This window comes from Geotrypetes seraphini, chromosome 4 (assembly GCF_902459505.1).
Source record: "Geotrypetes seraphini chromosome 4, aGeoSer1.1, whole genome shotgun sequence".
Lineage (NCBI taxonomy): Eukaryota > Metazoa > Chordata > Amphibia > Gymnophiona > Dermophiidae > Geotrypetes > Geotrypetes seraphini.
This window is the reverse complement of record NC_047087.1, coordinates 203,845,251-203,858,563: the sequence shown is the minus strand read 5'-3', so window position 1 is coordinate 203,858,563 and position 13,313 is coordinate 203,845,251. Positions and strand designations below refer to the sequence as shown.

The 13,313-nt window shown below is 44.8% G+C and overlaps 1 protein-coding gene across 6 annotated transcripts in view; it reads right to left on the bottom strand.

Annotated features, from left to right (window-relative positions):
- The window catches only part of GBF1 (golgi brefeldin A resistant guanine nucleotide exchange factor 1), a 516,681-nt gene that overhangs the window by 348,545 nt on the left and 154,823 nt on the right, over positions 1 to 13,313 (bottom strand). The window lies entirely within an intron of this gene.

The following is a 13,313-nucleotide window of genomic DNA, read 5'->3' as shown; positions in this document are numbered from 1 at the left end:
TTATGGAAAAAAAAGAAATAAGTGTATTACAAAATCACATAAGTTATTTCATTTAAATTACACATCCAGTAATGAATCAGCAATAGGTTTAGTTGTTTTTAAAGCTTTCTTCACACTGTTGGTACATCAGACAATTAAAGGAATCAAGGAGGAGATGTGTGAACTCTTTACATCTGGTTTCCTAGATTATGAGCCTCATTTTATATAGAACATAAAGATCAAAATTGATATGCTTATTGATATGTGCTCGATTCCAGTGGTATTTTAGACAAGAACATAAGAACTGACATTCTGGGTCAGACCAAAAGCCACTCTTATAAGTGGTCAATGGAGATCATAAATTCCTGCCAGAATCCCAAAAAATAGCAAGGTTCCATGCTATTACCCCCATAGATAAACAGGTTTTCTCCAAGTCTACTGTAATAATGGTTTAAGGACGTCACCTCCTAGAATTTGTCCATACTATTTAAACATCTACATTAACTGCTTTAACCAAATCCTCCAGCAACAAGTTCCAGAGTTTAGAGATGAAAGAAAAATATTTTTTTCCTGTTCTAAATGTATTGCTATGTAACTTGACAGCATGTCCTTTAGGTCTTTGTACTTAAGAGAAATCTATCTGCATTTCCCATTACAGTAAGGATTTTGTAGCCCTCTATCACAGTGTTTCTCAACGAAGATAGGCAGCTGTGTGGGGAAGTTAAAGCACATAATGAGCTGCTGCTAGGTGGAGGCGAGGTATTGCAGGACATGGTGAAAGGAGAAGGCGAGGTGCTGCTGGACAGGGAGGAGGAAAATGGAAGGAAGAGATACTGCTGGACATGGGGAAGGGAGAGGGAAAGGTGCTGCTGGACAAGGGAGAAGAAGTACTGCTGGACTTGGCAGAAGGGAAAGGAAAGGTGCTGTTGGACTTGAAGGAGAAGGAGGGAAGGGAGAGATGCTGCTTGCTGGAGGGGAGGGTGATAGTGCATGAGGAGAGAGCATACTAGTTGTGAGTAGGGTTGGGGGAGGGAAGGAAGGAAGGAAGGAAAATTTTTGCAGGAGGAGTGAGAGTGATGAGAGGGAGAAATGGACATGGGGTAGAGTGGAAGGAGAAATTATTCATTGGGAGAGAGCATGTTAATTGTGAGTGGGGTTGGGGAGAAGGGAAGGAAGGAAAATTGTTGCAGGAAGTACGAGAGTGTGAGAGAGGGAGAAATGTGCATGGGGTGTAGGGAAGGTAGAAATGGTGCATGGGGAGAGAGCAAGTTAGTTGGGACTGGGGGGCAGGAAGGAAAGGAGGTAGAAATGTTACACTAGGGGACAGATGACTCAAGGAAGGGAGAGATTCAGATCTGGAGAGGGGTGAAGGATGGAGGAAGAGAGAGATGTCAGACTACTAGAAGGGGGAGGGAAGGAAAGAGAGATGCCAGACCAGGAAATGGAAGGGAAGGAAGGGAGAGAGAAATGCCAGACTGTGGGAAGGAGAGATGCCAGACTGTGGGAAGAGGTGAAAGGAGAGATGTCAGACCACTGTGAAGAAGAAGAGAGAATTTTGGACCACTGGGTGGGGGAGGAGAGGAGGGAAGGAAGGAGACAGATGTTGGACCATGGAAATGGGGAGAGAAGGAGAGAGAGATGCCAGAACACGGGAGAGGAGAGAGATAGGAAGGGAAGGTAAGAAATGGAGAAGTAGATTTTGAGAAGAAAGCAGAAAAATGGAAAAAAGTTGAACGTTAAAAGTTAATGCCAAAGATGGATGCAGGGCAGAAAACGAAGGAGGAGAGAATAACAGTCAATGGATAAGGTGGTCTTGGAAACACAATTAAGAGCACATACAGAAGGAAGTGCAACCAGAGACTGGGAAAAAATGATTAGAAAAATAAAATCACCAGACAACAAAGGTAGGGAAAATGATTTTATTTTCCATATAGTGATTGAAATGTGCCAGTTTTGAGAATTTATATCTGCTGAATATATTGTGTGTATATGAAAAATGAATAGAAGAAATTGCATTACAATTAGTACTGGGGGTGGGATCTGGGGCGGAGCTTGAGTGGTCATTGGACAGGGGTACTCGGTTGATATTTGTTAGGTACTACTTGGCTTGAAGAAGTTGAGAAACACTGGGATAAACCACACAGAAAAAGCGATATATCAAGTCCCAGCTGCTTCACAATACTCAAAGTGCAGCCACACCATGCAACTATATAGAGACATTATAAATATTTTTTTCTTTTGTTCTCTGTTCCTTACTTAACTACTACTTGCTTTTTAGGCTACTACCACACACCAGACAGCAGATTTCAACTCACTGTCCACAATGACACCTAGATCAATTTTCCTGAGTGGTGGCTTCTGCTAGGTGTGATATACACAAGGAAGTGAGTGATATACACAAGGAAGAATAACTTTGTACTTGTCCACATTAAATATCACCATGTCCAGATTGGTTATAAATATGTTAACAAGCACTAGTCCCAGTACAGATCCTTGCAGCATTACACTATTCCACTTCTTGCATTGAGAGAACTAGCCATTTAACTTTACTGTTTTCATTCTTTTAACCAGTTCCCAATCCACCACAAGACATTGTCTCCTGTCCAACTACTACTATCTCTATAGCGCTGAGGGGCGTACACAGTGCTGTACATTTAACATACAATAGAAGGTCTCTGCTCAGAAGTTTCATCAAAAGGAAGAACAGTGGCAGAGGGAAGCAGGCCTGAATTGGTGAGTTTGATTTTTCCCCAAAACAAATCGATTCAGCCAAACTGAATTGGTGAATTGATTCCGATCATGAATCAGGCAGCACTACTGGAAACCTTGCATTCCACATCTATTTTCTCTATTACTAACTTGGTCTAGCTTTTAAAAACATTCCAGACTCGGTTACAAGAACACTGAGCATTTTTATTTAGTTGCTCAACAATCATACATCTAACACTCGTATAAACATAACATAAAACTTGTATATTGCTGCTACTTCTCGGTTCAGAGCAGTTAACAAAAGATAAAAATATTGAACATACACAGTGTATCATATTCAATTATTCATCATTAGTCTTTAAGCCCGTTAGACTAACGGGTGCTAGAATATATGTCTGTCTTTCTTTCTGTCTCTCTCCCTCCCGCTGTCTTTCTTTCTGTCTGTCTCTCTGTCTCTCTCCCTTAGCTGTGTCTTTTTTCCTTTCTTTCTCCCTCCCTCCCGCTGTCTGTCTTTCTTCCTATCTGTCTCTCTCCCTGCCCCCTATGCAGCAGCATTTCCCTACCCCCCCCACTTCTCTGTGCAGCAGCCGCAGCAGCATTCCCTCTCCCTCCATTTCCCTGTGCAGCATCATTTCCCCCCACCTCACTTCCCTGTGCAGTAGCATTCCCTCCCCCTTCAATTTCCCTGTGCAGCAGAATTTCCCTCCCCCACCCCACTTCCCTGTGCAGCAGCCAAAGCAGCAACATTCCCTCCCCCTCCATTTCCCTGTGCAGAAGCATTTCCCTTCCCCCACCCCACTTCCTTGTGCAGCAACAGCATTTCCCTCCCCCCCACTTCCCTGTGCAGAAGCAGCAGCAGCATTCCCTCCCCCTCCTCTTCTCTGTGCAGCAGCAGCTGTATTTCCCTCCCCCTCCACTTCTCTGTGCAGTAGCAGCAGCAGCATTTGCCCCTCCCCTCCCCCCTTCCCTTCCCTTCCCGCGGTCTTGCCGGCTCCCTTAGTCCCTTGCCTGAGTTATTTTTAAGTTTAAAGGTGCCGCCGCGGCTCCTCTCACGATCCCCACCTGCATCAGAAGCCTTCTCCGATGCAGGTGCGGACGTGAGAGGAGCCACCTCGGTGGCTTTGAACTTAAAAATAAACTTCAGGCGTGGAGTATAAGGAAGCCGGCCAGACCGCACATTACCTAGGGGCCGTGTGGGCGCGTTGTAAGCGCACATGCGCACTCCTGCCAGCCACGGACCTACGGATCATGGATCACGCAGGTAGGAGTGCGCATGCGCACTTAGCATTTTATTATTATAGATATTTGCCAAAAAGAAATGTCTTCGAATATGCTCAAGGCCTGCGAGTTCACATTCTCTTCGACATGAACTCGCAGGCCTTGAGCATGCGCAGATGCTCAAGGCCCAGCAAGAAGAGGAGGCAGATCTTCAGGCATCGGCACCAACGCACAGGACATGCCGGTGCCGGTGCCCAGGCCCAGGCCCAGATAACGGTAAGAAGCAGTGGGGGTGCCCATTAGCGGCGGGGGGGTGCCAAATCGCGGGGGGGGTGCCTTTTCGTGGGGGGGGAGGGTGCCGGATCGCTGTGGGGAGGGTGCCGAATCGCAAGGGTGGCTTTCGGGGGGGAGCAATGCCGGTTCTCGTGGGGGGGGAACGTATCAAAGCGAGTTTCCATTATTTCCTATGGGGAACTGGCTTTGATAAACGAGCATTTTGGATTACGAGCATGCTCCTGGAACATATTATGCTCGTAATTCAAGGAACCACTGTATTTCAAATACGAAGTGAAAACAAAGTTGTAATTCAAAATTCAAGTTGTTATCATAGAATTTTGATATACAATGGTACCTCGGTTTACGAGTGCACCGGTTTGCGAGTGTTTTGCAAGACGAGCAAAACATTCGCAAAATCGGCGCCTCGGAAACCGAGCGCGCTTCGATTTGCGATTAAGAACATAAGAACATAACATAAGAACATAAGCAATGCCTCCGCTGAGTCAGACCTGGGTTCCATCGTGCCCAGCAGCCCGCTCACGCGGCGGCCCAACAGGTCCAGGACCTGTATAGTAATCCTCTATCTATACCCTTCTATCCCCTTTTTCAGCAGGAAATTGTCCATTCCTTTCTTAAACCCCGGTACCGTACTCTGCCCTATTACAATCCTCTGGAAGCGCATTCCAGGTGTCCAACACACGTTGAGTAAAGAAGAACTTCCTAGCATTCGTTTTGAATCTGTCCCCTTTCAATTTTTCTGAATGCCGTCTTGTTCTTTTATTATTTGAAAGTTTGAAGAATCTGTCCCTCTCTACTCTCTCTATACCCTTGATGATCTTGTAAATCTCTATCATATCCCCTCTGTCTCCTCTTCTCCAGAGAAAAGAGACCCAGTTTCTCCAATCTCTCAGCGTATGAAAGGTTTTCCATCCCTTTAATCAGACGTGTCGCTCTCCGCTGAACTCTCTCGAGTAACGCCATGTCCTTCTTAAGGTACGGCGACCAATATTGGACGCAGAACTCCAGATGCGGACGCACCATCGCCCGATACAACGGCAGGATGACTTCTTTCGTCCTGGTTGTAATACCCTTCTTGATTATACCTAGCATTCTATTCGCTCTCTTAGCAGCCGCTGCGCACTGTGCCGTTGGCTTTATTGTCATGCCCTCCCGCGAACCGGCACCCTCCCCCCCCGTGATCCGGCACCCCCGCCGCCGCCATCGGGCACCCCCCCACCACGACCTGAGGTCCCACAACCCACCCGAACCCTCTTTTTACTTTAGTGTAGCCTCCGCACCGGCCGGCACCAGCATGTCTTGTGCGTTGGTGCCGGTGCCCGAAGATCTGCCTCCTGTGCTGGGCCTTGAGCATGTGCGCATGCTCAAGGTCTGAGAGTTCAGGCCTTGAGCATGCGCACATGCTCAAGGCCCAGCACAGGAGGCAGATCTTCGGGCACCGGCACCAACACACAGGACATGCTGGTGCTGGTGCGGAGGCTACACTAAAGTAAGAAGAGGGTTCGGGTGGGTTGGGGGATCTCAGGTCGCGGCGGGGGGGGGGGGCCCGATGGCGGCAGGGGGGGCCGAATCGCGGGGGGGAGGGTGCAGGTTCACGGGGGGGGCCTTCGGGGGGAGAAATGCCGGTTTTCGTGGGGAGGGAGCAGCACTGCTGGCCTCGGGGGGGGGGGAGGGTGGAGGGTGGCAACATATCAAAGCGAGTTTCCATTATTTCCTATGGGGAAACTCGCTTTGATAAACGAGCATTTTGGATTACGAGCATGCTCCTGGAACGGATTATGCTCGTAATCCAAGGTACCACTGTAATCTGCGCCAATTTGTCCATGGTTTTTCCTTCATGTTCAGGGGGAACCGTAGCGTACACTTTAGCAGGATTAGTCTTCTTAAGAGAAGATTCTACCACCAAAGATTGGTGAGAGAGTTGGGGCTTTTCAAACCCTTTACAGTGAACCATTCTATCGTGACTCCATTTTACCAGGAACTGCTGGAACTGAATATGGAATATTCAGATTTTTTCTAAAAGTATGCTTAAGAATGCCATTCATGGGCAGTTTAAGTGACTCCTTAGGAAGATGTGTAAGTTTTAACTTCTCCAGATACTGCTTAGGATACTTGGAATCGGATTCCAGGACATTTGATTCCAGGACATTTGACATTACTCATTTGATGCAGGAACCGGGTAAAAGAGAGTGGTTCAGACGATGGAGATGTGGAACGAGGTGAACCCCCTACTGGAGAACCTTCTGCCATTGAATAAGAAAGTGAGGCCTTGGGAGCATATTGAAAATGAATATCTGAATCTTCAAGCATGGATCAAGAAGAATAATGCCCCCTTGAACGTTGTGAAGTGGAAGGAGTGGGTGATGCAGAATGTTTTATTTTGACAGGACGTGCATGAGAAAGATGTTTGGATTTTGACATCTGTTTCCCTGAGGAAGATGGAGACGAGTGCTTCGAGAGGCTGGACCCATGTCTCAAAGTCTGAAGTCTCTGCTCCGAGGACTGATGTTTCGATGAAGGAGACTCATATCTTAATGAGCACTTAAGAGAAAAGAGGATCTGAGCCTCGAAGAACGATGGCGAGGAGAAGATGATCTCTGCCTCGATGTCGATCAATGTTTCTCCGAAACCAGTGAAGACCAATGCTTTAATGAGAAGTGTCTCGACACTGGCTGCCTCGGTGTAGTGGATCGATGCCTCAATGATCTCGAGGATGAAGACCGACGTCAAGGTTGAATGAGTCATCTCTGTCATTGGTTCCGAGTGATGCTCAGACTGGACTAAATGTGGAGGAGTCGACATGGGCTGAAATTTAGCGAACATGTTTCCAAACTCCCGATGAAAGACAGCATCGAGCATCTCCTTAACGTCATGAACCGATACTGATGGTGTAGGTGGCAATATCACTGGTGCTGCGGTGCACCCCAGGGAGGAGACCATCGATGATGATGTCCCTTGAGACTTAGGGGCAAGCTGCATTAAAGGTCTCTGAGTGACCGGCACGAATTGGCTAGATGCCTGAATGGTATGAGATTCTGCCTGGAAAGCTGGAGGCTTCTTGGCTAGCTTACCTGACAGAGTAGGTGATAGCAATGCGGACCTTGCAATATCGGACGATGTCAACGTCCACAATGTTGATGCCTTGGCCGAAGATGATGGCTTCATCAACGATGCAGGCTTTGTCGATGTAGAAGACGAAGTCAATGTCGATGACTTAACCGGAACTGAATCCCTAGCTCCAAATATTTTACTTTGTTGGATTTTTCATTTTTTTATAGACCTTTTCTGTAAAGTGGCGCAATGCACACAGGATTCCACATAGTGGTCAGGGCCCTGAATACACCACTTGTGTGGGTCTGTGATGGAAATGGTGCACTGACACTGACTACACTTCTTAAATCCCCTAATAGGACGGAATAAGGAGGAAAGAACTGCCTCAGCTAAATCGAAGTCTGAGGGATGGGGCGGCAGAACAGGCCCCACCGTGAAGAACAACAAAAAAAGAAGAGAAAAATATATATATACAGGGTATATATTTTATTTTAAGAAACAAATAACCAAAAAAGAAAAATACGTAAATCAAGGGTCACAAAGAACCCGCGACTGAAAAGCACTTGAAGTTACACCGCGAACGTTGAAGTAGGGACTTCTCAGCTCCACGGAAAAATGAGAACTGAGGAGACGCGCGCCCTGCGTCAGGTGGGAAGGCACTTGTGCATGCATGGTATGGCAGTTGCAAAGTTTCTAAAGTTCTTCAAGCAAGATTGCTCGTGCAGCTGTCCAATCGGGGCTCCGTGGATGATGTCACCCATACGTGAGAATATGCTGCTTGTCCTGGGATAATAAGAAGTAACATTTTTTAGCAAAGTAAGATAAGGAACAAAAACAAAATCCATTAATTCTAACAACTTTCTATAAGGTTTCATTAGTTTAAAAATACAGCATTCACAGATTTCAGACAAAAAACCTTTGTTTAATTTTGGTTTAAAAAAAACTGGATAGCAAAAATGGCTGTCTAATTTCAGCTGCCTATTTTTCATGCATATGGAATATACAAAGGTTACAGCTGTTGCAATATCTAAAGCAGACACAGAATGCGTGGGTTGATACGGATATGCTTCATGTTTTGCCATCACAAAAGCAGCTGTTATTTTAGGACAATGGAAGAATCCATGCAGGAATGCTTTTGAGATCCCCAAAAGGGTCAGAGCCAAATAATTTATTTTCATTTTATCATTTCATATACAGTAGGTGGTGGTTTATTTTTCTGACCACTTTCCAGAGTAAATATATCAGAATTTATTTTGATGGACAAAACCCAAAGAAAAAAAAATCACAATGTAATACGATTTTTGTTCCTTGGCAGTAAAGTATTAGGTTCTTACCTCGATAATCTTCTTTCTTGTAAATGTGTCTAGTGATCCTAAACACTGGGGTCTTGTATCCCAACCAGCACGTTGCTTGCAGAATACTGTCAATCATGTTATCCAACCCCTCCTTCTTCCCAGAGAGCTGTTCCTGCCCCCTCAATTTGTAAAAAAGCAATCAAGCATAACTGTAATAAAAGACATAACAGGAAGGAGGAATATGGGGAAAGATCCCCAACACCACAATTTTGTTATGCTCTATAACAATCATAAGAAAAAAATATTATAACATCCCATCTTGTATAACTAGCACCAACTAATTTGTATAGATTTTGTAGCTACTCGCATGACCTGCTGACAAACAGAGCCTTAAACCAGAGTGTATGGTCATGAGGAAATACATTATTTTTTTTCTCAGATCCTCTAAGGGACAGAAATTCTTCAAATTCAGATTGATCCTAGGGCAGAAGGCAGGCAAAGCCCATACACAGGGAGGGGCTTCAGGACCTCTAGACACATCTACAATGAAGAAAATTGCTGAGGTAAGAACCTAATCTTTCTTTCTAGTGCAATGTGTCTAGTGGTCCTGAACACTAGGAACATATCAAAGCAGTCCCCAGAGTCTAGGGTGGGTCCCACTGCGTCTGCCTTTAAGAATGAGGCCCTGAAAGCAACATCCTTCCCAGCTGCTACGTTCACTCTATAGAACCTGGTGAAGATATGAAGGGTAGACCATGTAGATGCTCTACACATCTCCTCATGTCAGACAGCCCTAGTCTCTGCCCACAAAGCAGCAACTCCTCTAGTGGAGTATGCTTTCAATTTGATCAGTGGTTATTTACCACAGCCCACTTATGCAGAGGACATGACCATTTTAATCCACCTGGAAATTGAGACTTTAGACGCTGGCCTCCCTTTCTTGGTATGACTTGTGAGAACAAGAAGGTGATCCAAAAGGCAAAACTCATTGGAAACGTTGATGTACCAAAGAAGCACTGGCTTGACATCCAGCAAATGCAATACTTTATCCTTTTTCTTAGACCCTGTAGGGTAAAAAGCAGACAAACAAACTTCCTGATTGACGTGAAAGGCCGAAACTACCTTCAGTTTGAAAGATGAGCCTATGCGTTAGGAAAGCCCTATTTCCGTGAACCTAAGGAATGGCTCACTACAGGAAAGAAGTTGTAACTCAGAAACCTGCCTCACCAATATAATCGCCACTAGAAGCACTGTCTTACTGTAAGACCCAAGAGGGAAGCCTCCTGTAAGGGTTTATATGGAGCAGTACTGAGACCTTGCAACATGATGTTAAGGATCCAGGAAGGAAAAGGGGAGCATACCAGAGGGCACAGCTGCAGAGCCCATTTAATGAACCCGGTGACATCTGGGTAAGAGGCCAAGGAGCCTCATTCCCTCAAGCTTGAAATAGGAAAGACTTGCTACCTGTACTTTCAGAGAACCTATCACTAGTTCACTTTGGACAGTCAGTGCCAAGTTCCATAGATGACGTTACCCAAATATGAGAATATCTGCTTGCTGTCCTTGGATAACACCTGTTACAGGTATGTAATTGTGCTTTGTCCACGTCGGTCCTCGAGAGATGCAATCCAATCGGATTTCCCCAATGAATTTGCATGAGATCTATTTGCGTACACTATTTCCATTGTATGCAAATAGATGTCATGCATAGTTATGTGAGAAAACCTGAAAACCTGACCTGGTGAAGGCCAAGGTTGGATGCCCCTGGTATATAAATACAAACAAACAGATTCTATAACCTAATTTCTTGAGAAATCCCTGAAGAAAGTTTGAGGAACCCTGTTTGGGAATCATCAACCTAGAGGGAACATTGCTGTTCTTTGTAATTCTGTCCCTCTTTTCTTGTCACTGCTACCTCTGGCCCACTTGTCCATTTCCATTACACTTCCTTTTTTTAACCTACAAATTAAGCCCTATAAGTGATCAAGTAGAACTTGATAAGAAATTAAGTGCTTTTAGAGAAAACATCTGTTAAAGAACAAGCAAAGCAAAATAAAATAAAAATCAAAGCATAGCATGTACCATTTAGCTCACAAGAGGGAGGCGGAGAGGCAAAAGGTAAATGACAACCTAAAAAAACCAAAACTAACAGCAAACAGGAAATTAAATGCAGAAACCAATATTTTCTATTTTTAGTTCATCCTTAATCTTGGATATTGATCATCAGCAGACCAGTAAAGTCTTAGCATTAAGACAACTTTGCAATTGTTTAGGTACAATAAAAGTAAATCTCTCTACACCAAAATTTACTAAGCACTTACATAGAAAATGAAGAAAAAAATAGTTGTCCGATAAATCTCAAACATCTGAGAAAATCCAGATATACTTACCCCAAAACAAATCAAGTTTATGTCTAAAAAAAAGAACCTTCAAAGCCCATTCTCAATAAGTATCCAACTCATTTGAGACCAAGAGTGCTATACACTATTTGATTGTTTTGGATACTGTGTTAAATTGAGACTATGTAGTTCTAAACTGCTAGGTCCCACTGTGGCTTCCTGCTCCTTACTTTTCTTGCCTGTTATATAAAAAGCTCTAACAAGAAGAATAGGCATTGTTCAGCATCTTAGCAATATCTTCTCTACATTTCCTTTGATGCAATGCAGCCAGGTTCAGGGAAATTTAGAAAACTCAGGTTGACCTGACACTAGTAGTTCTCAAATTTCTCAAGCCTATAATGAATGTTAATATTACTCTCAAGGGCCACATGTCCAGCCTGAATAGCTTTAATATGTTTCATTACCGTTACTTCCATTAAGCATATACCCTGAAGCTGTAAATCAAAGAAAAAAAGTAATTTCATTAATGATGCTAGTGACAGACCTTTCAAGTGAATTCATTGCCATCCAAATTGCTTATAGGCTAGAACACAGTTCTTCAACCGCCGGTCCACAGACCGGTGTTGGTCCGCAAAAAAAATGTTGTATGTCTCCACACACCCAGACAAGCAGGGGCAGCTCTGTGTGCTTTTAACTTCAGCACACAGCTGCCCCTAAGCAGTATTTTAGCCGCGGTTTCATGAGGCAGCCTCGGGGCCTTTGATAGGCCGGCCCACATCGCATCATCAAAGCGGGCCGGCCTACCAAAGGCCCCGAGGCTGCCTCATGAAACCGCGGCTAAAATACTGCTTAGGGGCAGCTGTGTGCCGAAGTTAAAAGCACACAGAGCTGCCGCTAGCCTACATAGAGGAAACATTTGCTGGAGAGGGAAGGAGGGAAGGGAGTAGAGGTGCTCTTAGACAAGGGAGGGGAAAGGGTTACTGCTGACAGGGGAGAAGGGAAAGGGAAGGGACGAGAGTTACTGTTGGATAAGAGGAGGAGGAAAGGGAGAAGGGGTTCTCCTGGACAAGGGAGGGGAAGGGGCTACTGCTGACAGGGGAGAAGGGGAAGGGATGAGAATTACTGTTGGATAAGAGGAGGAGGAAAGGGAGAAGGGGTACTCCTGGACAAGGGAGGGGAAGGGGCTACTGCTGACAGGGGAGAAGGGGAAGGGATGAGAATTACTGTTGTATAAGGGGAGGAAGAAAGGGAGAAGGTACTGCTGGACAGGGGAGGAGGAACATTGGAAGGAAACAGCTGGCAGGGAGATTAGAGGAGGGGAAGGAGTCAGGATGGAATGGAGAGATCAGATGAGGGAAAGGGGTTAGACAGAGGAATGACAAAGTAGAAAGAGATCGATGCTGGGAAGGGGGATCAGATGAAAAATAAGGAAAGAGGGACAAAGATGCTAGATCTGGTGTAGGAGAGAGGGGCATAGAAAGAACGCAGATACCATATGGAAGGGGTAGGGGTAGAGGGCAGACAGTGGATGGAAGAGGCAGATGCTGGATTGAAGAGACAGAGGGCAGACGCTGGATGGAAGAGAGTGAAAAGAAGATGAAAGCAGAAACCAGAGACGACAAAAGGTAGAAAAAAATAATTTTATTTCTATCTTGTGATTAGAATATATCAGATTTAAAATATGTATCCTGCTAGAGCTGATGTTAGACATAACTAGGGAGTGCAAAGCCCAGGCAGTGCGTCTTTAGCTTCCAGCTGGCTTAGGGCTCTCTCTGACCAGGAGGCATTTGCCCTAGTTCCACTCCCCTAACACCATTCCTGCCATGTGTGACTGTGGTATTCTGTTAGCATGATATTTGTGTAGCATTCTGTAATAATTTGGCTTATTCAGTTTTCTTGATAGTAGAAGGGATATATGTGAAGGGGAGGGGAGACGGGGGTTTTGTTGATCCTTGCCCTGTATTATTTATATTTATAAAATGACAATTGTACAGAATATTGTTTCTTTTTATACTTTAATAAAATATGTTCAATATAAAATCATAACTATTTGAGGCTTGTGCAGATGGGATCAGATGGTTAATGGGACTGAGCTGGCGGGGATGGGGCGGCAATGGGGTTTTAAAAAATTTCAGTCTTATTAGTTTGCCGGTCCACAAAATAATTATTTTATTTCCGCCGGTCCATAGGTGTAAAAAGGTTGAAGAACACTGGGCTAGAAGATCATCTCATTAAAGTCCACCTATCAGCAACTTAGATCTGACCAATAGGGACCATAGATCTCACCAATAGGGATTCCTGTTTTTAAACACAGCAAGCACTAGCACTATTATATTTGTACATGTCTCATCACAGCTCAAAGAAATCTCTCTCTCTCTTTGTTCACTGGAGTCTCTGCACACTGTTGCAGTCCCAAAGAGCTGATAGC